This window comes from Rhineura floridana, chromosome 3 (assembly GCF_030035675.1).
Source record: "Rhineura floridana isolate rRhiFlo1 chromosome 3, rRhiFlo1.hap2, whole genome shotgun sequence".
Taxonomy (NCBI): domain Eukaryota; kingdom Metazoa; phylum Chordata; class Lepidosauria; order Squamata; family Rhineuridae; genus Rhineura; species Rhineura floridana.
The window spans coordinates 101,888,368-101,905,414 of record NC_084482.1 but is presented as its reverse complement, the minus strand read 5'-3'; the positions used below and the strand labels follow the sequence as shown (position 1 = coordinate 101,905,414).

Here is a 17,047-nt window from a genome sequence, read left to right as displayed (position 1 = left end):
TGAGATCAAGGTGGATCTCAGCATGGTAAGAACAAAGAAAGAAGGACTGCTACTGTTGGGAAGATTTTGCAGAGTATGCAACAGGCCTAGGGATAGAGGCTTGTGTTTAAGGGGCAGCTTTTTATTCAAATTCCCTCCTATCTGGTGACATTAAGCTCTTTGAAGGGGAAGGGTGGGCTGAGCAGAGGGTACATTCTGTGTTAGCTGAGAACTCCGTTCCCTCAGATGGCATGGGACCCAGGGGGCTGCAAGGTAGCTGTCACATACATGATACCATTTCTTTGGCAACAGGTTTGGCTCTTTGGTTCCCACTGGGAGGAAGGGTGGGACATAAATCTAAACAAACAAACAGGTTCATCTTTGCTCTTCTTTTCATGCCACCCGTTACCTTGGAAACATTTTGCAAAGGGGTGAAATATCACCCCAAGGGAGGGTGTTTCAGGGGTGATAAAAATGCTCATGAAATGCTGTTTGCATTTTGGTCTCATCCCTGATAGACCTTAGGGGTAAAAACACATTGGCTGTTGTGCCGGTTCCAGTGCATTTCCACTTCTCTCTTCTGAAAACGGGGGCATACAACGCTAGTCAAACCCCACCCTTTTTTACTATCTGGTGGAAGCAGCTCCCGTGCATTTTTTAAAAATTCAGCTTCAGAGAGATTTTGCATCTGATTGGCAGATCAACCCATTTCCCCTCCAGGTGTGGCCAATGGAAAGCTTTGATCTGGTGAATAGTGTGTTTACAGCCTAACACATCTGACCAACTGTTCCCATCTTCCCAAACACTGATAGGCTTAAGAGACAGAAATATATAAACAAAGCCACTGGAGCTAACAGATATATGCACATTTTAAAGAGCTCATTTTAGAGATCTCCAGACTAATTTGCATAGATTCTACCAGTTGCTTTAAAAAAACCCACTCTCTTATGCACTTTAATACCTTCCCCCTTAGTTAAATGTAGCCAGTGTGGTGTAGTGGTTAGAGTGCTGGACTAAGACCTGGGAGACCAGGGTTTGAATCCCCACTCAGCCATGAAGCTTGTTGGGTGACCTTGGGCCAGTCACAGTCTATCACCCTAACCTACTTCACAGGGTTGTTTTGAGGATAAAATGAAGAGGGAGAAGGAGCTTGAGCTCCTTGGAGGAAAGAGGGGATAAAAACAAACAAATAAATAAACGGCATGTTTGCATGTCAATGGAATTCCTTTTCAAAGGTACACATATAATGGCTGTCCTGAAAGGAACATGCCTCGACAGAGCTGATCTCTGATGTAGTAGGTCAGATTATATCTTATATTTTATTAATTCATATTTCTATCAAGTAGATTCACTGACTTCAAAAGCTTTATCTTGGATTTTGTATTAATGTCACTAAGAATAGAATACAGCCTAGAACATAAACCTTAAATCCTATAGCTGTCTGAAGACTTTGTTTTTCTTCTCCTACTCGTAAAATGAAATGTCATATATATTTTACAGACAGCATTAGCTGATGGTGTTTAGGGATGCTGTTAATGCAAGATAGAAGCCTATCAAAAAGTAAAGGAAATGTAAACCTTTAAAATTCTTGCAACAGATCACACTGACTAATGGAAGTGAATGTTTTAGGACAAAGCACTAATGTATAAATGGAATTTACTTTTCTCACTGTTATAGCAGGAGAGCTTGTGGGGGATTAAATTACAGCAAGCATAATGGAGAATGATTGTACAAATAAATGGAAGGCTTCTATCCAGAGTTTCTTGCTATGAAGGATGACATTTCTATTTTAATTATATATTACATTTATGCAGTGACATAGGTTGACAGGATGCTCTGCTGATGTCCTAAAATATTCTTTGTCCTAATTATTTTATAACCTAATTTGATGTGACATCTCAAGGAACGCCAATCAGCAACTGTTGATTTTTGGGGTGGAGCTGGAGGCATTGGAGGAGACACAAGGAAGAGGAGAGTTTCAGAAGTCTCAATGCGTGGATGAGACGATGGTGTCGGGTGGAAGGGTTTAGATTTGTTAGGCACTGGGGAACATTTTGGGACAAGCCGGGCCTGTACAAAAGGGACGGGCTCCACTTGAACCAGAATGGAACCAGACTGCTGGCACTTAAAATTAAAAAGGTAGCAGAGCAGCTTTTAAACTGATTGAGGGGGGAAACCTGACAGGAGCTGAGAAAGGTCCAGTTCGGAATAAACCTCCCCCCGGGATAAAAACCAAAGAAATGATGAAATTTTAAAAGGGGTAGGCCTAGAAGTAGGCATTGTGAGAGCAGGGGCACAGGATATAAATTCAGAAGAGCAAAATTACCACAGGCCTAACCACAAGTGCCAAAGACACTTGAAGAGAGACACTGCTTACAAGTGCCTGTACGCTAATGCTAGGAGCCTCCGAACCAAGATGGGAGAACTGGAGTGCTTGGTCTTAGAGGAGAGCATTGATATAGTGAGCATAACGGAGACCTGGTGGAATGGAGAAAACCAGTGGGATATGGTTATCCCTGGATATAAACTATATCGGAAGGACAGGGAAGGACGTATTGGTGGCGGAGTCGCTCTATACGTGAAAGAAGGCATTGAATCCAGCAAGCTCGAAACCCCAAAAGAGGCAGACTCCTCCACAGAATCGTTGTGGGTGGTGATACCATGCCCCAGGAGGGACTTAATACTGGGAACGATCTATCGTCCCCCTGATCAAAATGCTCAGGGAGACCTTGAGATGAGATATGAAATTGAGGAAGCATCCAAACTAGGAAATGTGGTAGTAATGGGTGACTTCAACTACCCGGACATAGACTGGCCGCATATGTGTTCCAGTCATGACAAAGAAGCAAAGTTTCTAGATATTCTAAATGACTATTCCCTAGACCAGTTGGTCATGGAACCGACCAGAGGGACGGCAACCCTGGACTTAATCCTCAGTGGGGACCGGGACCTGGTGCAAGATGTAAGTGTTGTTGAACCGATTGGGAGCAGTGACCACAGTGCTATTAAATTAAACATACATGTAACTGGCCAATTGCCAAGAAAATCCAACACGGTCACATTTGACTTCAAAAGAGGAAACTTCACAAAAATGAGATTGGTAAAAAGAAAGCTGAAAAACAAAGTCCAGAGGGTCACATCACTCGAAAATGCTTGCAAGTTGTTTAAAAACACTATATTAGAACCTCAACTGGAGTGCATACTGCAGATCAGAAAAGGTACCGCCAGGGCCAAGAAGATGCCAGCATGGTTAACGAGCAAAGTCAAGGAAGCTCTTAGAGGCAAAAAGTCTTCCTTCAGAAAATGGAAGTCTTGTCCGAATGAAGAACATAAAAAAGAACACAAACTCTGGCAAAAGAAATGCAAGAAGACAATAAGGGATGCTAAAAAAAGAATTTGAGGAGCACATTGCTAAGAACATAAAAACCAACAACAAAAAATTCTATAAATACATTCAAAGCAGGAGACCATCCCCTGTGAGAGAGGAGACCCCGGAGATTGGAATAGGGGTCCCTGTGAGAGAGGAGACCCTGGAGACTGGAATAGGGGTCCCTGTGAGAGAGGAGATCCCGGAGATTGGAACAAACGTGGAACAGGAACAAGATTTGGAGTCTATGGACTTTAGAAATAAAATCTATTGTTTGGAACTCAATGTTATCTCTGAAGAAATTAATGAAGATTCTAGAGATAAAGTTATCAATGGCATGGATTATCTTCTGGACTGGAATGATGTGATGGAGCCCAATATAGAGAAAATCTATGGAATTAACTGCAGCCATGTGACAATGGAAAAACTTTTAAGAGATGACCCAGTGTATTTTGAAAAAAAGAACAGAGATATGATTTTACAGCAGTATTTCAGCAACTTATTCAGAATGGATGGCAAGAAAATATTTGGGATAGAGGTAATTCCCATCAGACTCTTATTATATGACTATGGCTTTGACAGCAAGATTATTATGGAATACTGATAATGGAAGATTGGATATTGAAATTACTGGACTTAACAAGATTACTGAAGATGGAAGATGGAAAATGGAACTAATAGAGATAATAGAACAATGGCTACTGAAATTACTGAACCTAACAGATTCTGATGTGATGGATTAATTGAAATGTTTATTTTGACTATGGTTATGACAATAAGATTATCATAATTAGTAATGAGATGGATTAATCGATATGCTTATCTGGAAAAAAAAAATTGATAGATATATTTCTTAGAGAATTGAAACCTCTCTTTGACTTTTTGTGGAAAGAATAAAGTAATGTTTATGAGATTTGATGATTAAGTAAGATAACTACTGGAGGAAAGTGATTTTATAATATGACTTAAGAGACAGGATTGCTATATATTATAGACTTATAACTGATTTGATCTTTGACAAATGGGAAGTCAATATTTTACTCTTTATTTTTTTTTTTTCTTCTTTTCTTTTTTTCTTTTTGTTTAACTATTTTTGATTTTGTTTTTTGTCTTTGAATGTTTTATGATTTTGTCTTGTATGTTTTATGAAAATCTGAATAAAAATTATTGAAAAAAAAAAAAAAACAAAGCAGGAGACCATCTAGGGAGGCGATTGGACCCTTGGATGATAAGGGAGTCAAAGGTGTACTAAAGAACGATAAGGAGATTGCAGAGAAGCTAAATGAATTCTTTGCATCTGTCTTCACAGTGGAAGATATAGGGCAGATCCCTGAACCTGAACTAACATTTGCAGGAAGGGATTCTGAGGAACTGAGACAAATAGTGGTAACGAGAGAGGAAGTTCTAGGCTTAATGGACAATATAAAAACTGACAAATCACCGGGCCCGGATGGCATCCACCCGAGAGTTCTCAAAGAACTCAAAGGTGAAATTGCTGATCTGCTAACTAAAATATGTAACTTGTCCCTCGGGTCCTCCTCCGTGCCTGAGGACTGGAAAGTGGCAAATGTAACGCCAATCTTCAAAAAGGGATCCAGAGGGGATCCCGGAAATTACAGGCCAGTTAGTTTAACTTCTGTCCCTGGAAAACTGGTAGAAAGCATGATTAAAGCTAGATTAACTAAGCACATAGAAGAACAAGCCTTGCTGAAGCAGAGCCAGCATGGCTTCTGCAAGGGAAAGTCCTGTCTCAGTAACCTATTAGAATTCTTTGAGAGTGTCAACAAGCATATAGATAGAGGTGATCCAGTGGACATAGTGTACTTAGACTTTCAAAAAGCGTTTGACAAGGTACCTCACCAAAGACTTCTGAGGAAGCTTAGCAGTCATGGAATAAGAGGAGAGGTCCTCTTGTGGATAAGGAATTGGTTGAGAAGCAGAAAGCAGAGAGTAGGAATAAACGGACAGTTCTCCCAATGGAGGGCTGTAGAAAGTGGAGTCCCTCAAGAATCGGTATTGGGACCAGTACTTTTCAACTTGTTCATTAATGACCTAGAATTAGGAGTGAGCAGTGAAGTGGCCAAGTTTGCTGACGACACTAAATTGTTCAGGGTTGTTAAAACAAAAAAGGATTGTGAAGAGCTCCAAAAAGATCTCTCCAAACTGAGTGAATGGGCGGAAAAATGGCAAATGCAATTCAATATAAACAAGTGTAAAATTATGCATATTGGAGCAAAAAATCTTAATTTCACATATACGCTCATGGGGTCTGAACTGGCGGTGACCGACCAGGAGAGAGACCTCGGGGTTGTAGTGGACAGCACGATGAAAATGTCGACCCAGTGTGCGGCAGCTGTGAAAAAGGCAAAATCCATGCTAGCGATAATTAGGAAAGGTATTGAAAATAAAACAGCCGATATCATAATGCCGTTGTATAAATCTATGGTGCTGCCGCATTTGGAATACTGTGTACAGTTCTGGTCGCCTCATCTCAAAAAGGATATTATAGAGTTGGAAAAGGTTCAGAAGAGGGCAATCAGAATGATCAAGGGGATGGAGCGACTCCCTTACGAGGAAAGGTTGCAGCATTTGGGGCTTTTTAGTTTAGAGAAAAGGTGGGTCAGAGGAGACATGATAGTGTATAAAATTATGCATGGCATTGAGAAAGTGGATAGAGAAAAGTTCTTCTCCCTCTCTCATAATACTAGAACTCGTGGACATTCAAAGAAGCTGAATGTTGGAAGATTCAGGACAGACAAAAGGAAGTACTTCTTTACTCAGCGCATAGTTAAACTATGGAATTTGCTCCCACAAGATGCAGTAATGGCCACCAGCTTGGACGGCTTTAAAAGAAGATTAGACAAATTCATGGAGGACAGGGCTATCAATGGCTACTAGCCATGATGGCTGTGCTCTGCCACCCTAGTCAGAGGCAGCATGCTTCTGAAAACCAGTTAACGGAAGCCTCAGGAGGGGAGAGTGTTCTTGCACTCAGGTCCTGCTTGCGGGCTTCCCCCAGGCACCTGGTTGGCCACTGTGAGAACAGGATGCTGGACTAGATGGGCCACTGGCCTGATCCAGCAGGCTCTTCTTATGTTCTTATGTTCTTATGTTAGAAGTGGAGGACCTAAAATAAATTTCTTTCCAACATATTTCTGATCATATATTAACCTTGCAGTTACTGCTATATAGATATTGAAGGAAGAATCATAACTGGAGAAAGTGACTATAGGTTGCATTTCTAAAAGAAAATGAGGTTTATTTTCTTACCTGTGTATCCTTGGCATCTTCACCAATACTGGAGTGAAGCCAAACAACAGTTTTCTCTGTAGTGAGCTGGCAGTGTAGACAGTACAGAAATGAAGAACTTTACTACTGAATGTGCTATTGGAGTAGTTCAGGAGAGCATATATGAGCACCCCCATGAACTACCATAAGTGGCTTGGGCTAAGTGACTGCCACATCCACTGCTGATCATTGGACCTTCAGGGTCCTGGGATAGCTTCCAGCTCCCTTCCTCTGAGGAAGTAGCCAAGACCCTGTCTGCTCTGAGACCAACTTCTTGTATACTTGACCCCTGCCCAGCGTGGCTCATTGCGAGCCACAGAGATAAACTGGGCGAGGGGATCAGGGCAGTGGTCAATGCGTCTCTTGATGAAGGTCATCTGCCATCTGCCTTCAAGGAGGCGGTAATAATTCCAACTTTGAAAAAGGCCTCCTTAGACCCCTTGGATTTTAAGAACTTCCGCCCAGTTTCAAATCTGCCATTCCTGGGTAAATTGGTCGAGTGGGTAGTGGCGAACCAACTGCAAACGTACTTAGAGGAAGTGAACTACCTTGACCCATTTCAGTCAGGGTTTAGACCCAGACATGGGACAGAAACAGTGTTAGCCGCCCTGGTGGACAATATGAGAAGGGCACTGGACAGAGGGGAATATACCCTCCTTGTTCTCCTGGATCTCTTGGCGGCCTTTGACACCGTCGACCACGGTATCTTGCTGGATCGCCTAGACAGGTTAGGGATTGGAGGTACCGTTCTACACTGGTTCCGCTCCTTCCTCTCTGGGAGATACCAGAGAGTGGTATTGAGGGATGAGGTTTCGGAGCCCTAGCCTCTCATGTGTGGGGTGCTACAGGGCTCTATCCTCTCCCCGATGTTATTCAATGTTTATATCAGGCCGCTGGGAGATGTCATTAGGAGATTCGGGCTGCAATTCCACCAATACGCAGACGATACCCAGATTTTCCTCTCATTTAAATCTTCCCTACCAGTGGCAATAGAAATGCTGTCAAAGTGTCTGGAGTCGGTGAGGGATTGGATGAGCAGGAGTAAGCTCAGACTGAATCCTGATAAAACTGAGGTTCTGTTGGTGGGTAACAAAGAGAAATTGGGGATTACTGATTTGATGCTCAACGGGGTACTATTGCCCCTAAGAGATCAAGTCCGGAGTTTGGGGGTCATTCTTGACTCCCAGCTATCTATGGAGGCGCAGGTAGCGGCTGTCAGTCGGGCAGCGCTTTATCAACTACATCTTGTCTGAAGGATACACCCTTACCTCCCTAGCCACTTGTTTCCCAAAGTAGTACATGCTCTGGTCTTATCCCGGCTGGATTATTGTAATGCCTTATATGTTGGTCTTCCCTGGTCTATGATTTGTAAGCTGCAACTAGTGCAGAATGCGGCAGCTCGCCTGATTAAGGGCAGTCGCTGCCATGACCATATCACCCCAGTCCTTAAGGGATTGCACTGGCTACCTGTGGTTGAGCGTGCCAAATTTAAGATCCTGGCTTTAACTTATAAGGCTCTTCATGAGGCCGGCCCTCGTTATTTAAAGAGTCGCCTTCACTCGCTCCAGGGGCGCCTGCTTACAAGATCATCCTTGAATGGCTCACTTCTTATACCTCCAGTAAAAGAAGCGAGGTTGGCGAGGACAAGGTCTAGAGCCTTTTCTATCGTGGCTCCTACGCTTTGGAATTTGTTGCCAACTGACCTCCGTCAGGCCCCCTCCCTGTTATGCTTTCGGCGGACTTTGAAGACCTGGTTCTTTACCCAGGCATGGGAAAGGGATTAGGCTGGCAGATTGCAGTTCTTGGGGGGTTTAAATTCAAATTTAGGCTGGCAGATTGGAGATCTTGGGGGCTTAAATGTTTAAGCTTTTAATTTTTAATCTCTAATTTTTAGGATTTTGATTATGTCTATATGGAATGTACTTGTGTTTGGTTGTAAGTCGCCCAGAGTTATGAATAAAGAACTGCCTCAAGTTTGGAGGCTGCAGGCAGAGATAAACTTTGGTGTCATGAAGTGGGCAAGGCCCCCCTTTTGGAGATGGCCTGAGTGAAAAGGAAGAACTCTTTAACCTTTGGTCTGTTTTTGATTTGCGAATGGTCACTGACAGCTTAGACTTGGAAACCACAACGTCATCTCATTGAAGGGATACTGCAGAGGTATCTCCCTTTGCTGGCACCGTGAACTCCCTGACCCTCAGGGCCCCGAAGAAAGCTAGTGTGAACGCTGCCTTGAACAACGCAGCTTCATAGCTGGACCAGCATACCACGTGTAGTTGTTCCAGTATGCAAGAGAGAATGTCATATGTGATGGGGTGTCAGGAGTCCTTCCTAGGTGGATCCCTCCTCCGCCATCCTTTAATGGCTCTCCATGCCCTAGCCGACTTGCAGGGGTCTGGGTAACCCAGTGCCATGGAAAATAGGGAAATGGTGGCTAAATGGGATGTCATGGGGGCCCGTCCTTGATCCCTCAGATGGGATAGGTAACTGGGACTATAGCTTCAGATGCTGGCCAAGGTTTTTGGGATCCCTGCACTTTGGTGAAATTAACAAATGCTTCCCCTGCTGCTGTGTATGAGCGGAAAGTGGAATGTGCAACAGAATCTAATACTCTTTGGGTGATGTTATTGTCCCAATCTCCTACAGTGCTTCCAGGAATGGCTCTGGTTCCATGTCGGCCAAGGGGGCGAGGGCTCGAAATCTGTCTTCCCGAAAGTGAGACAAGGCATCTACGATGTTGTCTACACCTGGAACATGACATGCTGAGAAGGATATGTTAGCCTTCAGGGACAAAAAGACAAATTCTCAAACTAAGGTCATTACCCACTCAGAGTGAGGTGACTGCTTATTAATGACCCTGACCACTGCCTCACTGTCGCACCAAGATCTGACCCTGTTCTTTCCCAAGGGACACTGCTACCACTATGGGAAAGAGTTTGAGAAATGTGAGATCCCTGGTAAATCCAGAAGCCACCCAATTGCTAGGCCAGCGCTTGGTGCACCAATGGCCTTTGAAGTATACCCCAAAACCCAAACTCCCTGAAGCATCAGATTGAACCTGAAGGTCTGTGCCCACCTCCAGGCTGTCCTGCCAAAAGGACATCCCATTGTATTATAAATAAATAATAATAAATAAATAAATTTTATTTCTGAGTCGCCTATCTGGCCGGGTCAGCGGCCACTCTAGGCGACGTACAAATTAGAATAAAACACTACATATAAAATACAACATGGTAACCAGCTTCAATCTAAAATTAATCTAAAACCATCCACAGCTGTAGCAAGATAAAATTAATCTACTCCCGGGATCTTGTAGGCCTGCCTGAATAGCCAGGTTTTCAAGGCTTGACAGAAACTTGGCAGGGAGGGGGCATGGCGAAGATCATAGGGCAACGAATTCCAGAGGGTGGGGGCCACAATCGAAAAAGCCCTCTCTCTGGTCCGCACCAGCCTAGCTGTTTTAACTGGTGGGACCGAGAGAAGGTCTTGAGTGGCTGATCTCGTCAGGCGGCATGTTTGGTGATGCTGGAGGCGCTCCTTTAGATAACCTGGGCTGCAACCGTATAGGGCTTTAAAGGTTAATACCAACACCTTGAATTGGGCCCGGTAAACAACTGGTAACCAGTGTAGATCTTCTAACACCGGAGTGATGTGATCACGGCGACGGCTGTTCTTAATCAAATGTGCCGCCGCATTCTGTACCAGCTGTAATTTCCGGACCGTTTTCAAGGGTAACCCAACGTAGAGCGCATTACAGTAGTCTAAGCGAGAGGAGACCAGGGCATGTACCACCCGTGGGAGAAGATGGACAGGAAGGTAGGGTCACAGCCTCTGTATTAGATGAAGTTGATACCAAGCTGCCTGGCTCACTGCCAAAACCTGAGCCTCCATGGACAGCTGGGAGTCAAGAATGACCCCGAGGCTACAGACCTGGTCCTTCAAGGGCAATTTCACCCCATCAAGCACCAGGTCTATATCTCCTAACCTTCTCTTGTCACCCACAAGCAGCACCTCGGTCTTGTCAGGATTTAGCTTCAGCCTATTTCCTCCCATCCATTCACTTATGGACTTCAGGCACTTGGAAATGGTATCCACAGCCACCTCTGGCGAGGACTTGAACGAGAGATAGAGCTGGGTGTCATCCGCATATTGGTGGCACCACAGCCCAAATCTCCTGATGATGGCTCCCAACGGCTTTACATAGATGTTAAACAGCATGGGGGAGAGGATAGAACCCTGTGGCACACCACAATTGAGAGGCCAAGGGTCTGAAACCTCATCCCCCAATGCCACCCGCTGATGCCTGTCTGAGAGATAGGAACGGAACCACCGTAAAACAGTGCCTCCTATTCCCATTCCCTCCAGGCGATCCAAAAGGATATCGTGGTCGACGGTATCAAAAGCTGCTGAGAGATCCAGGAAAGTGTTTAGCAAATGTGTCACAGGAGGCTTTAAAATGTTCCATGGGTTCCTGCGCAACTGGACCGACCAGGCTGCGGACCACTTGGAACAACCTCCTGGGACAACACTCTGCAGATGCAATAGAGGCAGCAAAGAAATCCCTCTTTGTTGCCTTTGTTGCCACTTGGTAGGCCGCTATTGCTGCTCTAACCAGTGTCCGATCGTCTTCGGAGCGAGATTTCCGCCACCGGCGCTCTAGTCGTCTCACCTCCTGTCTCAGACCCCGCAACCGTGGTGTATACCAGGGTGCAATCTGAGTTCTATTCAGGGGGAGAGGACGTTTCGGAGCCACCCGGTCTATTGCCCCAGTGACTTTCCTATTCCACTCCGTCACCAGGGTGTCGACTGGGCGACCTTCAGGCAACTCCAAATCCCCCAGCGCATTCAGGAATCCCTTAGGCTCCATCATGCGTCTGGGGCGGACCATCCTAGTAGGTCCCTGTCCCCTGCGGAGGGTGTGCGGCATTGAGAAGTCCATGTTTACCAGATAGTGATCTGACCATGACACGGGATTAAAAGAAACAGCCCCCATTTTCAGACAAGACACAAGGTCAAGAGCATGACCGGCTACATGGGTGGGCTCAGTATTACTAAGGTGCAGTTCCCAGGAAGTCATGGTTTCCATGAAATCCCGAGGAGCTCCTATGAGAGCCGCCTCGGTGTTCAGGTTAAAGTCTCCCAAAACCAATAGGTTGGGGGAGAGTACCCGCACGCCCAAGACAACCTCGAGCACCTCGGTCAGTGGTACAGCGGGGTGGGCAGTACACAAGCAGAATACCTAAACTGCCGTTTGGGCCCAACCTCCAGTACATGCAGTCAACAAACTTGGTCTCGTGGAGAGGGGGTCTGGCAAAAATCAAGGACTCCTGATAGATTACCGCCACTCCCCCTCCCCGCCTACCAACCCTCAGCTGCTGCGCGTACTGGAAACCAGCTGGACACATGGCCTCAAGTACAGGAGCTGAGGCCTCATCCAGCCAGGTCTCCATAATGCACATCAGGTCTGCGTTCTCATCCACGATCATATCATGGATGAGTGTTGTTTTTTGTACCACAGACCTGGCATTACACAACAGCAGTCGAAGGTTGGATGGAGTCGCACTTCCCCCAGTTGTCTTCCGGATATGAACAGGCCCGGAACAGGGAATGGATATTATGCATCTATCCCTTGTTCCCCTAAACTGGCGTGGCCTGCCACTAACGCCTTTCCAACATCTGCCGCCTAGTCTCTTAATATTGTGGCTTCCCACCCTCCCCACAGTTGCCCTTTCCGGTATGCACATGTCCCCCTCCCCGCCTAACACCCAGGCAGGTCTCCCTACTTCCAAACAAGTCCACATGAGTAGTTCTCGCAGTATTGCCTGAGGAAGCAGACCCAGACCTGCAGGTCCTGCTTTATGGGCTTTGTGAGGCGTATATGATGTGGTAAGGGGACTCTGGCTGTGGCATGGGCAAGCCTTACACAGAATGCCCGCCCCAGCCTAATGACCCTGTATGCAAAATTTAAATGCCCGAGCAGCACCTGCAAATCTCGCAGTTTGCATTTTGGTTTTGCCAGCATCTCCTGCAAGAAGTTTTGCAGGTTAGCTAACTTGTCAAAGGGGGCGGGGAGACTAGGGTTGGCTGCAATGGAGTCCAGCTGAATGCCTAAGTATGTGAGTATGGATTTGGGCCCTTCTGTTTTGTCAGGAGCCAGAGGGACCCCGAGGCGATTGGCCAGCTTCTGGAATGTACCTAGTAGTTCACAGTACTCTTCAGTAGCAGAAGAGCCTGCAAATAGAAAATCATCCAGATGGTGTGTGACCTGACGGCTCCCTGATTCCTGGCAAACAACCCATTCCAGGAAAGTGCTGAAGGATTCAAATGCTGCACAGGCAATGGAGCAACCAATGAGCATAGCCTTGTCTACATACCAGCATTCACCAAACTTGAACCCAAGGAGGCTAATATCCTGGGGGTGCACCGGAAGGAGACGGAAGGCTGATTGTATATCACACTTGGCCATGAGTGCCCCAGGCCCACAGTTCCTCACTATCTGCACTACCCGGTCAAAAGATGCATAGTGTACTGAGCATAACTCAGGTTGAATTGACTCATTGACTCAGGCACCCCTCGGGAAACAAAAATTATGGATGAGTCGGAATTCTCCTGGCGTCTTCTTGGGTACCACTCCCAGTGGGGAGACTCAGAGGTCCTCTAGAGGGGGTGAAGTGAAGGGGCCTGCCACTACTGCTGCACATTCCTTTGTGATTTTGTTGGCTGCAATTTCTGGGAATTTGAGGACATACTTTTGATTGGGAGCCATGGTAGCCCCCCAGCACCCTGAGGCTGGAATGCGGAAACCTTGTGTAAATCCCTCTCAGATGTAATGTGCTGCCTTAGGATCTGGGTAACTGTCAAGGTAGGGATGGAGAGCCCAGGGGCAAACTGGGGTAGTGGCCAAAGCCAAGGGGCCAACCCCTGGTTTCAGGTATCTGTCACTTGGAAGGGGGGGCTGTGGGGGTGTTGGTATCCCTCTCATTCCCAGCAGCGGGTTGGCAAAAGCTACGAAAGGGACCCTGACCCACGCTAGGGCTGGGGCATGATATCCTGGGATGTGGCCCTGAGCAGGATTCGTAGTCATGAGCATAGCTGCATCTGGACCTGTTGCATCTGCCCTGGTTGAATTCCCAACATATTTTCTTGGACCATTCCATTTGGGGAAGTCGGGGACCTTTCCTAGCTTCAGTTGAGTCAGGCCTCCCCCCGCTCACCTCCTGAATCCATAGTTTGTCGCAAATCAAGTCCCAACACATGCTCTTATTGCTGGCTGCTCTGCGACAGAATTTCTTATCATAGGTGATTGCTGCATGATCGCCAACCTTAGCCCTGGCCATACAAACAGAACTCATATGGTTGGATAGGTGCCAGCCTCGCTCCAGGTAGGCTGCCTGTACAGCCCCCATGTAAATTAGGTATCCCTGTGCCCGGTTGTCTTAAGTCCTCTCGACACGTCTACTACGTCCCCTTTTATGCTTGGAGTCAGAGTGATCCTCCTCCTCAGATCTAAGGAGGGGGAAAAACGTCCACATAGTGGCCATCCAGGATCTTTTTCCTGACTCTGTGGGAAAGATGCTCACCTGGGGGGTCATCCCCATCTTTAACCGGTGGCCAATGCATCCCTTGGGATGGGGTGTCCACAGTACACCCCCAGACCTCCCCTGGGGATGGTTCTGGTCAATTCCTTACATCTGCGCCATGCCCACCCCAGGAGCCCTGGTATAGAACCTCTGGATCTCCAGTACGGAAGTCCCTCGTGTCGTGCACCCTCATCCGAGGAATAAGACTCACCTGATGATCCATCAGTGTCAGATTCCGACCCGTCCCTACGGCCTCTCCTGCAGCAATGGTGCTTGGATCGGATCTGCACCATCCTGGCTCCTTCAGAGCTGGCCCTGGTGTTTCTGGGGTGTTGGGAGGCGGCTGCTACCTGCTGCCCCAGCCCGGTCACCCCAGTGGATTCCCCATCCCCCATGGGGTGGTGGCTGATGTTGACAGCTCTCTGCCCGCAACTGCATCACCACCTCTCTCATCTCCTGCATAGCCTGCCAGAGGGCTGCATTGTCTGGCATGTTATCTGGTGAGGTGGGTGCCTGAGAGGCAACAGTAGCTTGCCTACCTCTCCTGCCCCTGACACCCTTCTTACACGGAGGTGAGAGGGAAGGCTTGCGGGCTGCAGTAATGTGTTTTTTGGGGGGCATGGTGGCTGAAAGAAAACTGCAGGACTAACATGTTAATTCAAGGCATGAACTGAGAACCTTGATTCTCACAGGCAGAACACGGCTTTAGTATCGACATTAGCCCAACTCTCATGATATTGTGAATAGGGTTGGGAGGGGTCTATACAGCCAATGAGTACAACCCCTTGCTCAGTGCAGGAATCCATGTAAAGTTATGACAATACATGTAATAGCATCATCACCATCATAAAAGGAAAGCAGTCATGTTGCTGTAGGCCATCACTGGGGATCCTACCAGCACCGCCCTGCTTATGCTGGCAATGATTAGACCCTGATAAGCAGAATGTGGCTCAGCACACCAGTACCTAGAGTCTTCAGTGCTACTACCCTTCTAGTAACAATCACAACCACCACCATCATAGCAATAATAAAATTACCACAAGCAGTAGCGGCAGCAGTAATAATGATAATGATAATAATAGTGGTAGTAATTTTTTTGTAGTAGCTATAAGAAACCTTATCTGTCTTGCACAAAGGTAGCCCAGGATGGAGAACCCTGCAAGGTCTGTCTTGCAGAGGGTCTAGCCACTTAAAGTGGCTTTATGTTTGTTTGCTTGCTTTTAAATGGGCCATTGCCTCCCCAAATGCTTTAGGGGGAAGCCCTCCCTTCTCTGCTTGCAGTGGATTTGGAGCCTTCTGCATGTAGTGGAAGGGGAGGCAAGGGTGGCTGCCTAAAAGGAGGGGGGTTAGGTGCTGGGTTGCAGCTTCCCCCCCCCGTGCTCCAAGGAAAAAGCCCATCTGGGAGTGTATGATGGCGGCCCAATCCCCCAGGTTCAGGATGAAGTTCAATAACTGCCCCCCACCTTGCCTGCTGGCTGTCCAGAGCCCGTCGCTGGGTGCTGGCTCCTGTAGGGAAGAAACCATGGGGCAGCTGCCATAAAGCCCTTATCCATACTGACCTTGACCTTGCTCTCCACGTGGCCCCTTAACAGTCTGATCCAGCGACGTCCTCCAAGAAAAAGGCCGGCTCACAAGAGACTGGGGCCTTTAAAGGCCCAGGTCTGGCTCCACCCCTCGGCTGCTCTTGCGAGACTGCCCAGGATTGTGGGTGATCTTGCAAGAGGCGGGTCATAGATGAGAGGATTCTAACTCCTTCCTCCTGTCACTGCCTGGGGCGTGCTCCACCCCATAATCAGTGCCCCGTGCGGAGGCTCAAGGCTTGTCTTTCTGCTGGAGGACAGAGCTGTTTATATTACACAGCCTGTCCTGGCCCCTCTAAATTGCCTGCTAGTGCAGCAGAGGATGGTGTATAATTGGTAATGTTTTTCATCTGCCTCTCCAGTTGGCAGTTCTGAGCCTTTGCCTCAGGCTGCTGCCTGCTTTCTGTTTTGCTTTGTTTGCATTTCCTTAGCCAAAGGTCACAAGATCCTGGCCTACTGCCTTGGATTGGTAATTTATGAAATTTATTCTAATATGCTAGGGAACTTAGAATTTCTGTTTTACAACTAGATGGGCTGGAGACCCTTTTAACCATATCACTTACACTAATGGATAATTTTGCAATGAATAGGTCATGCCATCATTAAACAAATGCAACTGCCATGAATTTATTTATGCAGTTTAAAGTTGCTTTATTGTCTTTAAATTTTATAATATGTAATTGGCTTTAAGTATTAAGTCTGTGGTTATCACTGATGATGTTTGACTCTCTGTTCCACTGGGTTGCTGTTGAGCAAGTTTGAACCCTGATTGAAGGACCCGGTTAGTGTTGATGCATTAGCCAGGACTTGGCATGATATGTGCTAGCTTTCATTGGATCCCCAAATTAACAAAGATGTCAACATATACAGTACGGGGCACACTGCTACAAGAGAGTGTGTTCACTGTTAGAGATGGCGGACTATCCCTTTAACTTGAGCAACGTTGGTGTTCAGTGGTGTGACTGTGAAATTCAGACTAATATGAACACTGAACTTTTATTGTGCTACTTATATATATAAGCCTAATTACTTAACGTATATATTACTTGTATAAAAGCATTATTTTAATAACTGGTGGAAAAGGAAGAGGAGACACTGGTAGCATATTCTATATAAAAAGAGTTTTCTTTGTACAGGTAGTAGTGGGAGTACTACCAGCCTCAGAGCACGGGTAGGGGAGGCAACTGACTGTTGTGTATCATCATCACTGCAGCGGTGAAGAGGGGCATTTGAGTTGGGCTGGGGAAGAGAATTTA

General features: G+C 46.5%; 1 long non-coding RNA gene across 2 annotated transcripts in view; it reads right to left on the bottom strand.

Annotated features, from left to right (window-relative positions):
• LOC133382236 (uncharacterized) overlaps window positions 1–15,877 on the bottom strand; it is a 125,419-nt gene extending 109,542 nt beyond the window's left edge. For both annotated transcript variants that reach the window (XR_009761864.1, XR_009761863.1), the window contains exon 1: window positions 15,771–15,877. This is a non-coding gene — a long non-coding RNA (uncharacterized LOC133382236). The remainder of the gene's footprint in view (window positions 1–15,770) is intronic.
• Window positions 15,878–17,047: the final 1,170 nt, after the last annotated feature.